The sequence below is a fragment of the Leopardus geoffroyi genome, chromosome B2, assembly GCF_018350155.1.
Source record: "Leopardus geoffroyi isolate Oge1 chromosome B2, O.geoffroyi_Oge1_pat1.0, whole genome shotgun sequence".
NCBI lineage: Eukaryota > Metazoa > Chordata > Mammalia > Carnivora > Felidae > Leopardus > Leopardus geoffroyi.
Window position 1 is genome coordinate 65,084,469 of NC_059332.1, and position 17,405 is coordinate 65,101,873.

At 34.8% G+C, this 17,405-nt stretch overlaps 1 long non-coding RNA gene across 3 annotated transcripts in view; it reads left to right on the forward strand.

The window, feature by feature from the left end:
- LOC123608597 overlaps nucleotides 1-17,405 on the forward strand; it is a 395,339-nt gene that overhangs the window by 353,326 nt on the left and 24,608 nt on the right. For 2 of the 3 annotated variants that reach the window (XR_006717319.1, XR_006717318.1), the window contains exon 6: nucleotides 2,759-2,858. This is a non-coding gene — a long non-coding RNA (uncharacterized LOC123608597). Of the gene's footprint in view, nucleotides 1-2,758; nucleotides 2,859-12,309; nucleotides 12,356-17,405 lie in introns of those variants that run through there. The other variant, XR_006717320.1, reaches the window with a different exon arrangement.

The window sequence follows — 17,405 nt, forward strand, 5'->3', positions numbered from 1 at the left end:
ATTCTGTATCTCCCTCTCTCTCTGCCCCCCCCCCCAACTTGTACTCTCTCTCTCTCTCTCAAAAAATGAATAATTGTTAAAAAAATTTAAAAATAAAATATTTCCGTTTTTCTTAAGGTTATTTATTTTGAGAGAGAGAGAGCGGGTGAGGGGAAGAGAGAGAAGGAGAGCAAGAATCCCAAGCAGGCTCTGCATTGTCAGTGCAGAGCCCAATGCAGGGCTTGAACTCATGAGCCATGATGAGATCATGACCTGAACCAAAACCAAGAGCCAGATGTGTAACCAACTGAGCCAGCCAGGCACCCCTAAAATATGTTTCGTCTATGAAATGTATAATTGACTCTTGCTTTTAGAAAAAATCGAATCTGACACTCTCTGTCTTTTTTTTTTTTTTTTTTTTTTTTTAATTTTTTTTTTTCAACGTTTATTTATTTTTGGGACAGAGAGAGACAGAGCATGAACGGGGGAGGGGCAGAGAGAGAGGGAGACACAGAATCGGAAACAGGCTCCAGGCTCTGAGCCATCAGTCCAGAGCCCGACGCGGGGCTTGAACTCACGGACCACGAGATCGTGACCTGGCTGAAGTCGGACGCTTAACCGACTGCGCCACCCAGGCGCCCCACACTCTCTGTCTTTTAATTGAGATGTTTAGAACATTTACATGTAATGTGATTAATTGCTTTGGTTGTTTGTTCTTCTGTTATCCTGCTATATGTTTTCTGTTTGTCCCTTGGTACTCTGGCTTTTTTTTCCTCTTTTTTCTACCTTCTTTTGGATTTTTTAAATGGTTTTATTGTATCTCTTTTATAGCATATTAGCTATAATTATTTGTTTTGTCATTTTAGTTGTTTCTCTAGGGTTTTATAGTATGCATCCTTAACTTATCACAATCTGCCATAAAATTATACCACTTCACATAAATAGCTTTTATAATATTGTCATATATTTTAATTATACATGTTATAAACATCACAATAAATTATTGTGCAGTCAGATATCTTTTAAAGAGATTTAAATAAGAAAAAATATCCTACCTATTTGCCCACACAGGGACCATTTCCAGTAACCTTCATTTTTTGTGTAGATCCAGATTTTCATCTAGTTTCATTTTCCTTCTGCCTATGAAGAACTTCTTATAACAATTCCTTTAATGATAGTTTTCTGGTGATAAATTCTTTTAGCTTTTTATGTCTTCACCTTTGAAGTATATTTTTGATATCCCAAGAATTATGAAGCTTTCCACTCTACTGTTGAGAACAGGCAGTATTCTCAGCTCTGTATGAGCACCAGATATGCTTTCCAGTCTTTTGGATGGTCCTTTTCCCAACCTTGGGTAATTTCCTTACATGCATGTACTAGTCCTTACATGCATGCATATGCATGTTCCTTACATTCAGTACTCAGTAATATTGGAAGGGGACCCTCTGCAAATCTTCAGAGCTCTCTCTGTGTGCAGTTCTTTCCTTTTTAGTACCTCGCATACTCTAGCTGTGCTAGTCTCCCTGAACTCAGCTCCATCTCCTTAACTCAGAGTGTCAGGTTCCACTTGGGTTAACCTTCCTTCACTGTATCCTGAAAACTCTCTCAAGGAAATGAGCTGAAAGAATTATAGAGCTCACCTCATTTGCTCCGTATCTCTCAGGAATCATTATTTTTTGCTGTTTGATGTCTAGTGTCTTGAAAACTGTCTTACAGATATTGTGGCTGGGTGTTATGGTTATTTCAGATGGGAAGGTAAATCCAGATCTTTTCACTCTGTCTTGGCTAGAAGTAAAAGAACTGAGTCATTTATTTTTAAAATTTGTTTTTAAATCATAGGAAGACTTACTCTTTGCTTCCACTCCCTTGCTCTCTGGGATACCATTTTAGTTCATGGCGTGTTTTTATAGTGGGTAATAGTTTCAATTTATGCTTTTTAAATCATTGATGTGATTTTTCTCTGTTACTTCCCTCTACCCCTATATTTAGACTTACTAGTTAGCTTTCTGATTCATAGAAAAGTATTTTATGTCCATAATAATTTTGGTATGAAATTTTCTTAGAAATCTCTACATTGTCCAACTTTTTTATACAGTTGACCCTTGAACAACATGGTTTGAATTGCATGGACCACTTCCACACAGATTTTTTTCAATAAATGCAGTACAGTACTGTAAATGTATTTTATCTTCCTTATGGTTTTCTTAATAACATTTTCTTTTCTCTAGCTTACTTTATTATACAGATAGAGTATATAATACATATCACATACAAAAATATGTGTTAATCAGCTGTGTTATCAGTAAAGCTTCCAGTCAACAATAGGCTATTAATTAGTAGTTGAGTTTCTGGGGAGTCATACATTATACACAGATCTTCAACTGCATGTGTGTATGTGGGGGTGCCCCTAATCCTTGCATTGTTCATGTGTCAACTTTAGTTTTACACAATCCTTTTCTCAATTTTATAGCATCTATTTATAACTTTTCAGTTTTTTTAAAACTAATATAACTTTAAATGAAAAAATGTTGAGCACTAGTCAAAAATGACAGTGACCATTGTCTTCTAAATGTAATATGATTCTTTTTACAAGTTGGGATTTTATCTTTAGTAAGTCATAACAAAGTCAATTTTCTCAATAATAAATTATAATTTTAATGCAGGTGCAGTGATTTTTAAAATGTAACTTATGAGTATTTATGTACTCCAAAAACACAACATTCTCTATAACATCTTTTTATGAAAACAGTTATTTTAAAAATGTGTTTTGCTTTGCTAGGGCAAACATAACTCTGGAAGGATCTTCCCTGAAGCAGTCTGACTATCAATATCCTTCTTGGCCACAGTCAAGATCATATTTAGAAGGAGGCATGTGATAGGTGAGTTCAATTTTTATCACATTTATATCTTTCCTCTTCACTGATGTCAATTGGAGAGAAGCTTTAGTAATACTTTATACTTTTATTTTTACTTGGTTGGTACAGACTCACTGTTTTAAGTAAACTCTTACTTGGAAACTCAATATAAAATACAGATGAGAGTGAATAGTGTACTATAAGGCTACTGATAACCTTGAATCACTGAGCTAGCAGATGTGTACTCTTTCATTGGTATCTTTTGGTGCTATCAAATTGTAAGCAGGGCATCATGGATTTTTCTCAGAAAGCATGATCTCAGTCCAGAGTTTGTGAGTCTTAAGCCCTTAGAATCATGTGGATTAGAGCTGAATTCTGTCTCCTCCAAATTATCTGATAGAATATGAAAGTTCTGACTGGCAAGGGGAAGATTTCAGCAGTCATCTTTTTGGCTTTTATACTGCTATTTGTGTTCATTCACCCAACTTTTCTGAGGATCTGTTATGAACCTGATATTGCCAGGAATGTTATAGAGAACTGAGAGAAGAATGGCACTTGGTTAGAACCTGAAATTTATCTTAACCTCTGATGTCTCCATTATTCATAAAATACAAAGATGGTAGGGCATATCAGCATCCAGTTTCCAATAAGGGAACATTTGACAGTATGAGATTGACAGTATGAGTAAATCATCTAGTGGTGACTGTGTGGTGTAATTTGTGAGCTACTGACACTTTCATTCCTTTGAGTTAACATCTTCTCTTCCCTGCTATTTATTCATAGACGTAAAATCACTATTGCATTAATTTACTAACAACTTTGCTAAATTGGATGTGCTGCCAATCAAAAACTGGACTTGTATGTTCAGTGCAAAACTTGGATAAACTTGGTAGGTAATAAAATATACTTAGCTCCAGAATTCCATTTTTGTATTCTTTATGCTTTATGTATATCTTTGAATTATGGCCTCTCTGTTTTCTTGTTGCCCTAATGTAGCACTAAAAAATTTCAAGACTGTCACTTGGGAGAATTGCCTGCTAGTATTGGTTCTAGCACTAAGCACTGGGATCTTAGTTCTCAGTTTCCTTATGGGTAAAATAAGGTTTGAACATCATGATTTATAAAGTTTTTTTAAGCTCTGAAAGTCTGGAATGCTAAGTTTTTCATCAAGAGAAAAAGACTCAAATATGTTCACATGAAATGTTAGTGACATTTGTCGCAAATCCCGTAAAAATTTGCATCTAAAAGAGAGATGAAATGCATACACCAAGTGTTCACAAATAGGAATTAAAACTTAATTTTTTCTGCTAACACCATCATTCTGGGCCATCTGAAGCATTTCCATTCATATATGTTTTTTATTCACTTATCTATCCCATAAATATTTACTGATTTAATAAATATTTATTGAGCATCTACTATGTGGTAGTCACTGTTCTAGGTACTGTTGTAGATGTATTTTACTTTAGATAATTCTTATATGCTAATATGAAGTATGAAAAATTGTGTGGTCTGAAGTAAGTGATATAGAAAATTATTATGAAATACTGAAATATATATGAGGATGGTCTGTTCACCAGCTGCCTCAAACCCTATTCCCACCCTACACATGTTTTGGCCAAGCTCTTCAATGTTCTTTCCAAATACTTTAAGTGGATGTGAAGGACAGTTTTGATGTATAGGGTAGTACTCTAAGAAAGCAGTATTAGGGTAAAATATTGAGGCAGGCACTCTGTTTAGTCAGAAGGTGGAAAAGAAATAGGAGATGAGATGTTTATTTGTTGCATAGGCTTTTCCTCATGCATCTCAGAAATAGCCTGCTTGCCTCCTTCCTTCCCTCCATTCCTCCCTCTCCCTCTCTTTTCTTTTCTTTTCATTTCTTTTCTTGTCTTTTCTTTTCTTCTGTTTCTTGTAAAGAAACAGCATAAAGGAAAGAATGTGTGTTTTGCTTTGTGTTTTTTTGCCTGGAAGCATTCAAATTTCCAATGTATTGTTACCATATTTGCAGTAAGTCTGCATTTTGGAAGAATGTATGCAATGTGTGCAAATCTATAATGTAAGAAGACACTTGCATTTGAAACAAGGATCTGGAAGCAGCACATCCTTCTGTGAGCTCAAGACTTGAGTCCTTCATGTCTAAACTGGAGTATCCATTTTTTTAGGTTTAGGTTCCTCCAACTCTCAGTCTGTACATTTGTCATCTTCATTTTGTTGTTTACATGTTTATTTTGGGAATGCAACATTTAGAAAAGTGGAATCTGCTTCAAGAAATAAAAAGTGAGAATTCCATCACAAAGTAAATACTGAAATCAAGTGGCATTTGTTTTTCACACATCTTTTATTGAATTCTATATTTTTGGATATCACCTTTTAGAGAGTTAGCAATGAACAGGATATAAAACACAAACCAACTGTCAACTGAAATTCATATGTCAAATTGTGGTAAAATTTGAAAATTAGAACTGATTGTGAGGTAGTTTTTTTCTTACCTTTTGACTTCAGAAAGGTGAAGAACTAACTGTTGAAAAACTGTAACAGTTTTTAATCCTAAACACAAGCTCAATTTCCTAAAATATTACTACTTAAAGGATTCAGTATATTTTCTGAAGCCATGATTTATCCAACAAATGCATATTAAAAACCTGATATGTGTAAAACCTGATAGTACTAAGAGGTACTAATAATAAGCTTGGATAATACAATTTCAGAAAAGTGAAACTCACACTCCTTGCCCAAGAAAGTTTATAACAAGAATTGCTCTGCTAGTGATTAACTTATTGATAAAATGTGTGTGTCCCATATATTTTTTTAACCTGTTTTGGAAAAGCTATGAACTATTCACCTAAGGCTATTATTATAAATAATAGAGCAGAACTCCTTTAAGCTCCTTTGAAGAGTTCACCACAACAGATAACCCCCAACCTAGAAGAAAGTCACTCTTACTGCCCTTCATTCAAATAGCTCTGACAGATCAGAAAATAATGTCTGAACAGTATCCAGAAGAAATCTAGGTAGTTCATCCACAGCCACCAGTACTGCATACCTGGCATTTCATGTTCTCTAAACATGAATTTCGTATTTATTAGTATTTTTATTTATTACTTTTGTTATTATTATTATTTTAATATTTTTAAAATACTAGTACTCAATGTTATAATTTTATTTATTTTATTAGTTTCATTTAGAAATTTATTTAGTATGTTGCAAGCCACCCTTGAGGTGTCCACCAACATCATCGTCTTCAGCTTCATGGGCCATCTATGTCCACAATTCATGATGTGAAAGTTCTCCAGAAACAAAAGAAAAGGATGTGCAGGGATTGAAAGAAAGGGGACTTTTAGGGAACATCGATGAATTCCTCCTCAATCCGTTCTGTAGATTAGCTCTTTTTGGACAACCACCACCAAGGATGGTAATGCTAGGTCTGGTATTCCATAAACTTAAACATGAATCCAACTCAATTTATTTCAAAGTTTATCTTACCTCTATCTGAATTACTCACCTTAAAGTAAAGTCCTGACACTAATTTACCACTTCCCCAGATAGTAAGACTGATTTAGAACTCCTAAGTCAGAGCAATCTGGGCTTGGATTGCAATGATTCCTTGAATTTTTAGTGTTTCTAAATATAACCCTGGAATAAATCTTTCAGATGGATAACTGAATATAAGAAAAATATTAAAAGGAACACTTACAGATGAAGTGAAGGATGGAAATCAGATATATGGAAAGTTCATTTCATCATTTGAATAATATACATTTCAAAGCAGTGTCAATCATACAGTATTTGTTTTGGTGCACAATAAAAGAGAAAATTTATAGAAGATGAGCAAGGCTAAGTGATAAATATAAAAAAAAAACTGTCAAAGAGGCAGAATCTCCAAACTTTCAAAAGTAACCTTGGGATGCGGGAAGCTACGGGAGCATGAGGCTAGAAGTAGAGTGAGGTCACTGGCTAGCAGGGAAGACATATAGGAAGTTATTCTGTCTCTATTCCCATTACCCCCTTGGGGACAGTTACACAGAATTTGTTGATTTTATTGTTTGTTTTCTTTTGAAAATACTATTCTGTTTTAAGGCCATAAGCTCTTATTGATTCTGACCAAACCAACTCCTTTATGTGTGTGTGTGTGTGTGTAAGCCAAAAATGAAATTAAACATATTTTTAATTACCAGTAGCAGTTCTTTTAAGTTACAACTCTTTGTGAACTAATTTTTAAGTCTAATTACATGAGATGCTAATAGCCTTCAATCTGTTTTTAAAATATGGACTACATCTGGGCAGTCTAGAAGAGGCAAAGGGCTTTCCATGCAACATGAAAATGCAGCAAGAGATAGTATTTTAACCATATCACCTTGAAAGAGGTATAGTGAGTCCGGATGCAGATCAAGAGAAAGAATCCAGAAAGAGTATTACAGTTTTGTTACTCACAGCTCCCTGGGGAAAGCACAGTATGCCTTGCAGGGCTGGCGGCTCCGATGGCAGGCCATTGAAGTTGGTCACCAGCCAGAGGGAGAGGGGGAACTGTGGGCAAGTGTTTTTATTGTAGTTTCTGTGGGAAGTAAAGTGTGAAGCAGGATTAACAGTTTTAGCATTGGCTAGTTTTAAAAATTTCAGCAAGCATATAGGAGCTGTTCTTGGATGTCTGGTACCTGGGCTATTGAGTGAATGTATAGTGTGCTGTAGTGTGAGAACCCTCTTAGGGGAGAGGGTGAGGGTGTGGACTTATTTGGCTGCTCAAGAAGAAGAAATGACCAACCTCTAACCAGGGTCTACACAGCATTTAATAAAGTATATTATAGGTGTTATCTGGCCCCGTGTTATGATACTATGGGTGATCTGATTGAGAAGTCTTCTCCCCCTTTAATAGGCATGATAAATACTGGACAGTATACACATATATTTGCAAATCTGCCAATTTTATTATTGCTGCTAATTGCCTTCTAGAATATAGGCTCCAGCAGAGCAGGGACTTGGCCTCTTTGATTAATAGCCATATAGCTACAATGTGGAACTCAGTAGTCACTAAATATTTGTTGAATGAATGTATGAATGAATGAATCTCACTTTATTGAACAAATTCTGTCCATTACTGTTAATTAAATAGTAAATAAATAGTTTTAAATTTCTATGAAAATAAATTTTTGTAAGTAAAATGGTATCTTACGTGCAATAATGAGATATAACTGCATCCTCTGATAATTTAGAAACATGAAATACCTTCAATATTTTTTTTTAAAATAGCTTTGTGTTTTGGTATATACATATATTTTCAAGATACTTGGCTGTATTTCATTAACTGAATATCTGTTAGAATAACACTTAATGAGATTATTTTATGTGTTATTATGATGAAAGAGAATTGTCTTTTAACCAAGAATAGTCAAGTATAAAAGAAAATGGCTAAAACATAAGCACTTATTGAAAATTCATAAAGTTAATTTTAGCTTATTCATTAAATAAACATTTGACAAGCACATTTTATAGAGAAGACATCTTATACTATAAATGTAACCATGATCCTAAGTAGTGACTTACTGATAGTGTTTCTCCATTGGGAATACATAACTGTAGGGCATGTGGAAAATCCTCAGATCCATGAAGAATACTCTCATCTGAGCACTTGATCCAGCTCATAGAGGAGATAAGTGGAAATGGGGCCTTGATCTCTTTCTCTCTAATATTTTATAACTTTGCTTATTTTCTGAATCCTTAACCTTAACACATAAATATGCTTGTCTCTCCCATATTCTTCTCTACTCTATTATTTTCTTTTTATTCTCTGAAAAAACACTATTAAAAGATAACAAAAAAGTAAACAAACAAAAGAATAGGATAACATCTACTGCTCCACTGCCCTCCACCCTGCCTCATCTTTCTCCAACATATGATAGCTAGGCTGCATGTGGCATAGTGGTTAGGAATGTGGGCTCTGAAGCCAGATAGTCTGGGGTCTAATCCTGGATCTTCTAATTCTTGGCTCTCTGACCTTCTTTAAGTTGTTTAACTTTTATGTGCTATGATATCTTCATTTGTAAAATTGCTACAATGATTGTACCTAACTCAGGTTTGTTATGAAAAATGAGATACTTTGTGTAAAGCACTTAGGACAATAAGCAGTACTTACTGTATACTGAGTATTTTCATTGCTATTGGTCTATAATTTTTCTAACCCATCATCTGAATCTTTCACTGACAAAGATCATGAATGCCTCAAATGACCATATTTCCAGGTGTGCTAGGGACAATCCCAGTGTACACCTATTACCTCAGGGTAATGATGAACAGCATTCTGTATCAATCTCAAAAGTATTCCAATTTGAGAATAAATTACATGGTCATCGTAGTAATCAATGTAGTAATCAATTTTTAACCAATTAAAAATCTAGTTGGCTTTTTTATGTCTTTCTAGAAGTACTTAAAACTAATGGCACATATCCTTCTTTCTGAAATTCCCCTTTGGCTTCTATAATTGGAGGAGCGATGCCCATGTCTACCCTACCCCCATCCATAAAGGTTGTAAGGATTTGGAGTGGTAAGCCCTTACACAAGCTTCCTCTTACAGCTCAGAACTTCCAATAGAATACCCTGTTCATGAATTTGACCAGATCCACAAAGATAGTAACACTTCAACAATATTCCTATGACTATGTTCATATTCAATAATGTTGAAATCTACCTAAATAGCATTTAGGAAATAACTATGTGCTGTCCATATGTTTTGCTAAATACCTTCAGTTAGTCAGGTTTCCATTTCTTCTTCAGGTCTTAAATTTTGACCTTCAAAGTCAAGTATTCTTTAGGTCCGAAATACGACCTCTTGGTGAGTAAAAGCATCCAAGTACAAAATAGACTTCATGGCTTAAAAAAATCACCTGATTCAGGACGTCTATATCTGGGAAAAATACTTTTATTTTTATATATTTATTGTGCAAAATATATGAAAACCTTGTTGAATCACAATCATATAATATTCACCTCATGTTTAGTAAATACCAGAATGCTTCTTGGAATTATGAACTATCAGATTAACTGTAGCTGAATCACCAAAGGGGATCTTTTTATCAACAGCACACTTTTTAAATCCCAACCTTACATAGGATAAGAGATGAGAGTATGCAATTGAAATTAAGTCAATCCCCCAGTTTTGACAATAGATCTAGAACCACTTGATTCTTCTTCCTTCCAATCAAGTCTTCCTTTAACCAACAAAAATCAAGATCCAATGCACTAAGGTGAGCCTCTTACCTGTATATAGTCCTAGCATTGCAACATTTCCTGATTTCTGTCAAACTGTCAGTCTCACATTCTGTTCTTGACCATCTTTCCAAGTAATACAAAATCTTTATCAATCAAGAACAAAAAGTAACTTGAAGTTCACATACCTGGGGCCAATAAATATCCTTCTAGAAGTTGGTTTCTTCTATCTCCTACTTCTTTGAATGCATCTTAGCTATATGAAGTTAGATCAAATCTGTGGTTGTAGTATATTTAATGTTTGTTTATTCAGATACAATTGACATATAACATTAAGTTTAATGTGTACAACATGAGGATTTCATAAATTTATATATTGTATTATTATTACCACTGCAGCGTTAGCTAGCACCTCCCTCATGTTGCATAATTATCATTTCTCATGTGTGGTGAGAACAAGTAAGACCCGGTCTTTTAACAACTCCAAAGTTGTATCTAAGTGATGAACCATGGGAATCCACTCCAGAAACCAAGAGCACACTTTACACATTTTATGTTAGCCAATTTGAAAATAAATTATATTTTAAAAAAGAAAACAGCACAGTAATGTTGACTAAAATCACTATCTGTTCATTAGATCTCCAGAACTTATTTATCTACTTTTTTATCTTCTTTCTTATGGCTGAATAATATGCCATTATGTGTGTTTGTGTGTGTGTGTGTGTGTGTGTGTGTGTGTAGTACACACACACACACACACACACCACATCTTCTTTATCCATCCAACACTTAGGTTATTTGTTATCTTGGCTATTATGAACAGTGCTACAATAAACATAGGAGTGCAGATATCTTTTCAATATCCCATTTTCATTTCCTTTGAATATATACCTCTTAAGTGTTGCCTATTAACTGGATTTGTTGTTACCTACCTAATGGAATATTTCCATCATAACCACTTTCAGAATTTGTTAGGAGACAGTTCTATCCTCTTTGAGATCAGAGCCATAGCATCTCACTCTTCCCCAGTCTTGGTTGTGCCTCTATTCTAATTCTTCCATGTTCCTAGGCTCCATATAGTCAAGTCTGAATCCAAACAAAAATAGCATTCTTCTTTTGCTGTCATTTATTAGCTGTGAGACTTTGAAACATTTACATATTGTTGCAGTTCGTCAGTTTTCTAATTTGTACAAAAGAGGATAATAACACTTAGTCAACAGAGTTTTATATAGATGAAACAAAAATTTGATGATATTTATTAGAGTACTTTTTAATTATTATGCAATATACAGTTTATAGGGCATTATCATGAGGCTAGTGATTCAGATGGGTACGTATATCACTCTTTCATTTCATATAATACACTATTATTGACAGTAGAATCTATAATGTATCACCTTGGATATTCATCAGTTTTAGTGTCTCGTAATGTCTCAGGCACAATAAGGCTCAGTGAATGCATGTTTTGCAATAGGGAAATCTATAAGAGAAAAAAAATCATGTGACTATTATTTCAATTTTCCTTTTATTCTTGATAGCATTTTATGTAAGGCTGACTCATTTGTCATTTCCAACATGTGTGGTGACTGGATAGTCAGACTTTTAAAAATTGTATTCAATACCAGTGCCTTCAACATATATTTAGGTCAGAAAAACTGAGTAGAAAGCTGGACATTCTAGTCCAAAGACTTGTCACCTTATGTGAACATAATCCTGAAAAGACCCTAAAGCTACAAATGTTACCTTTTTAGCCATACTTCTTTGAGGTGATTTATTTTCTTATTATTTCAACATTCTATTGCTGTATCCCTTTAATCCCTAATCTCAGTCATTTTTGCTAATAACATTGGTTTTATTTTATTTTATTTTGCTAATAACATTGGTTTTAAATTTTGCTGACATTTTCTAACAGTATATCTTTTGAAAATATGTGTATTTGTTTGTAATAGCATAGTACCACAATATTATACAAAGTAACTAAGTAGAAATTATGTGACGTATTGGACAAAATTTTTTTCTGAAGACCAGCGAGGTAAAGTAAAATGACAATAGTTTGATGGATTTTCAATCCTAAACATGAAATGCTGAGCATATTCTTGAACAGTGTGAATTGACATTGCTAAACCTTCTGTATTAATATTTTTCAGATATATTAACAATAAAACTATATTTATTAAGCTCACTCATTTCAAGCAGGGCCAGTATTGGATAGTGACAGAAAGAGTATATATTTTCTTTTTTTTTTTTTTTCAACATTTATTTATTTTTTTGGGGACAGAGAGAGACAGAGCATGAATGGGGGAGGGGCAGAGAGAGAGGGAGACACAGAATCGGAAACAGGCTCCAGGCTCTGAGCCATCAGCCCAGAGCCTGACGCGGGCTCGAACTCCCGGACCGCGAGATCGTGACCTGGCTGAAGTCGGACGCTTAACCGACTGCGCCACCCAGGCGCCCCAAGAGTATATATTTTCAAAGAAACATTCACTTACTGAACTCTGAATTAAAAGGAAGATAATTCCAGGGAGGCCTGGGTGGCTCAGTTAGTTAAGTGTCCGACTTCCACTCAGGTCATGATCTCACAGTTCATGGCTTTGAGCCCTGGGTCGGGCTCTGTGCTGACAGTTCTGAGCCAAGAGCCTGCTTCAAATTCTGTGTGTGTGTCTCTCTCTCTTCCCCTCTCCTGCTCACACTCTGTCTCTGTCTCTCAAAAATAAATAAAAACTTGTTTAAAAAGGTAGATAATTCCAGAAAATACAGTAAAACTCAAAACATGTTACTAGAAGGAAAAGAAAGGGAACTCCTTTATTGAGAGTCACTAATAAATCGGCCAGTTAAGGGGCTAAAGTTAAGATTCATTTTTTTGTGGCCCATGAGGCACAGGGTTTAGAGACAAAGACCAGGGCAAGCATCATTAGAAACACCTATAATAAGCTGGGATCGAAAAGTTTCCCTGTGTAAGTGTGAAATAGAAACAACACCTGTTGTTAACTATAAGAAAAATTACGTGTCTCAAGAGTTGGCATTGAATGGAGTGAAATATTCTCTTTTGATTTTTTAACCACGAACTGTTTCATTTTTAAAGTTTATTTATTTATTTTTTTATTTTAGGGAGAGAGAACACACATAAGCAGGGGAGGGGGACAGGGGGGAGAGGGAGAGAATCTTAAGCAAGCTTTACGCTCAATGCAGATCTTGACACGAAGCTCAATCCCACAACCCTGGAATCATAACCTGAGCCAAAATCAAGAGTTGTATCCTCAACTGATGGAAACACCAAGGCACCCCTACCATGAATTGTTTTTTATTTAGGTTGAAGAGTGAATTAATATTTCTTGCATTTAAGTGCCTTGCTTGGAGAAGAGTAATGATGTGAATAAACATTAGTCTTTGAGAAGTATAAATGTTAGGGGCACCTGGGTGGCTCAGTTGGTTAAGTGTCCAATCTTGATCTTAGCTCAGGTCTTGATCTCAGTGTTGTGAGTTCAAGCCCTGCACTGGGCTCCATGCTGCATAGGTTTAAAAAAAAAGTCAATAATTCAGCTTAAAACCAATTCTTAGTTGACAGAACTTCTAGGCAATTGGCAGGAGTTAATACTAAGTCTCTTTAAACTAACTCACTTAAAATAAGAACACAAAATATTTTCTCAGATAAAAATACAAAAAGGATGAACTCACAACAAAAATATAAAAAAAAAAAGGCAAAGAAGGAAACATAAGCAAGAACAAGCAGAATTGACAGAACAATAAAATCTACATCTTAATATATTTTAATTTTGAAATTATAAGAACAGAATATAAAAAATATATATAATATGTTTAAAAAAATAGAATAAATAATTGAAAATATTTGCAAGGAAAAATATAGTCTTACAATGTCTAAACATACTTGAATACAGACATAAATAAACCCTCTAGCTCTGGATAGTATGAACATTGAGATTAAAAATTCAGTGGATATGTTTAACTGAGCTAAAGAGAGAATTAATAAACTGAAATAGAAACCAAAGCCATATCTGAATATAATCTAAAGAGGAAAAGTGAATAATATGGAAGACAGTTAAAGGTATAAAGAATAATGTGAGTTCTAATATATATATATATATATATACCTAATCAAAATCAGAACCGAAGAGAGGAAAAATGGAATAGGAGAGAGGAAAAAATGGAGTAGGAGCAATATATAAGCAATTGTGAAAAAAGACAAAAAAAAAAAAAAAAAAACCCCACACATACACACAAGCTAGGTTGAAGCCTAGAAGTAGGCTAACTGAGAAAACAAATTTATACTATGTAACACTATTGTGGAATTGACAAACACTGAAGACAAAATATCTTAAAGTCATAAGGAAAAATCTGATTATTTTACTAAAAAAAAAAGACATTTAGAGTGTTAGCTGACTTCTCAACAGCAATATCCAGTATTAGAAGGCAATGGCATAATGTGCTGAGAGAACATTATAACCATCAACATTATAACCATCAGATTTATATACTCAGAATATCTTTCGGGAATATGGGTTATAGGTAGGTATTTCAGACAAAATAAAACTGCAAAATTTGCCATGAAGAGACACTCATTAAAATCAATTCTAAAGGATATATTTGAGTGAGATGCTAGAGGGCAGGTCTGAGATGTAAGAAAGGATGATGAGCAAAGATGTGGTTAATCCAAAGAGACATTGATTATATAAACAATAATTACAATAATACATTGCATGTTTGAGAAATGAAATTAAAATACACCATAACAATATTATATATATTAGAGAGTGGTCCTTATATTTTAAGTGTATTGAAGCATTTAAGTGCCTTGCTTGGAGAAGAGTAAAGATGTGAATAAATATTAGTCTTTGAGAAGTATAAATGTTAGGGGCACCTGGGTGGCTCAGTTGGTTAAGTGTCCAATCTTGATCTTAGCTCAGGTCTTGATCTCAGTGTTGTGAGTTCAAGCCCTGCAATGGGCTCCACACTGGACATGAAGACTACGTTTAAAAAAAATAGTATAAATCTTAAAATCTTTTTGGAAAAAAGAAAAAAGTGAAATAAATTGTATAATAGACGCAAAGAAGTAGAATGAGGAAAAGTAATAGATTTTAAGAGAGGCAAGAAATGAAAGACAAAATGCAAATATTGGTAGGAATGCAAACTGGTACAGCCACTCTGGAAAACAGTTTGGAGGTTTCTCAAAAAACAAAAAATAGAACTACCCTATGACCCAGCCAACTGCTGAATTTACCCAAAAAGATACAAAAATACAGATTTGAAGGGGTACATGCACCCCAATGTTTATAGCAGCATTATCAATAATAGCCAAACTATGGAGAAAGACGAAATGTCCATCGGCTGATGAATGGATAAAGAAGATGTGGCATAGAGGCACATGGGTGGCTCACTCAGTTGAGCGTCCAGCTTCAGCTCAGGTCATGATCTCACCATTGGTGAGTTCGAGCCCCACGTCGGGCTCTGTGTTGACTATGCTGACAGCTCAGAGCCTGGCGCCTGCTTCAGATTCTATGTCCCTCTCTCTCTCTCTTCCCCACCCTGGCTTGTGCTCTGTCTCTCTCTGTCTTTCAAAAATGAATAAACATAAAAAAATTTTTTTAGAAGATGCGGTATATATATATAATGGAATATTAGTCATCAAAAAGAGTGTAATCTTGCCACTTGCAATGGCATGGATGGAGCTAGAATGTATTATGGTAAGTGAAATAAGTCAGTCAGAGAAAGACAAATATCATATGATTTCACTCATATGTGGAATTTAAGAAACAAAACATATGAACATATGGGAAGGAGAGGGAAGACAAGGGAGAGAAACAAACCACAAGAGACTGTTAACAATAGAGAACAGACTGAAGGTTGATGGAGGGAGGGTGGGGGAAGATGTGCTAGATGGGTCATGGGTATTAAGGAGGGCACTTGTTGTGATGAGCACTGGGTGTTGTATGTAAGTGATGAATTCCCGAATTCTACTCCTGAATTCAATATTACACTGTATGCTACTAAGCTTTAAATTAAAAAAATTATATACAACTCAAAAAAATGCAAATACAGTGGGCCAAAAAAAAGCGCAAAAAGACAAAGTGGAAATGCTTTACTTAAAAAGACTTAGTGGATTTAAAAAAAAAACCACACACACAAAATTCAATTATACATTGTTTACAATATCCACATCTTTACGTATGTACACAGAAAGGTCAACAATTTTTTAAAGATAAAAATGAAAATATTAATCAAAAGAAATTCAGTATATTTATTTTAAGATCAGAGAAAAGGGGGCTTTAATGTAAAAATAAGAATTACCACAGTTAAATATAATTACTTATAATGAAAAAATCTTCAATTTTTGAGGAAAATATAAGAAAAATACATTTCTATTCACCTAATAACAACTCTGAAATGCATGAAGTAAATTTACAGAAAAGCAAGAATAGTCAATTCCACTATCACAGTAAAGATTTCAACATAATATTCTCAGGAATTGATAGATCATGTAAATATAATAGGATTTGAAGACTAGAACAACTTTATTTATTTATTTATTTATTTATTTATTTATATTTATTTTTAATATAATTTATTGTCAAATTGGCTAACATACAATGTGTAAAGTGTGCTCTTAGTTTTTGGGGTAGATTCCCAGGGTTCATTGCTTACATACAACACCCAGTGCTCATCCCAACAAGTGCCCTCCTCAATGCCCATAACCCATTTTCCTCTCTCTCTCTCTCTCTCTCTCTCTCTCCCTCTCCCTCTCCCTCTCTCTCTCTCACTGCTGAACTCTGAGATCATGTGCACCTTCCCCGGGCGGGCAGGCAGGCAGGTGCGCATGATCTCACAGTTCAGCAGTGACAGAGAGAGAGAGAGAGAGAGAGAGAGATTTTAGGCTGCGGGCACCGCTTTAGCCAGCGGTGGGGGGGGGGGGCTGTCCCTCTCCTCTCTCTTTCTCTCTCTCTCCCTCTCTCTCAAGAGGAAGGGAGAGGAAGAGCGAGAGGTGCGCATGATCTCACAGTTCAGCAGAGAGAGAGAGTCCAGCAGTGAGAGAGAGCTAGAGAGAGAGATTCACTCTCAGTTTGTTCTCTGTATTTAAGAGTCTCTTATGGTTTGCCTCCCTCCCTCTCTGTTTTTAACTATTGTGTTTTACCCTTCTTTCCCCCATGGTCTTCTGTTAAGTTTCTCAAGATCCACATATTAGTGAAAACATACATCTGTCTTTCTCTGATTGACTTATTTCACTCGGCATAATACCTTCCAGTTCCATCCACATTGCTGCAAATGGCAGGATTTCATTCTTTCTCATTGCCAAGTAATATTCCATTGTATATATAAACCACATCTTTATCCATTCATCAGTTAATGGACATTTAGGCTTTT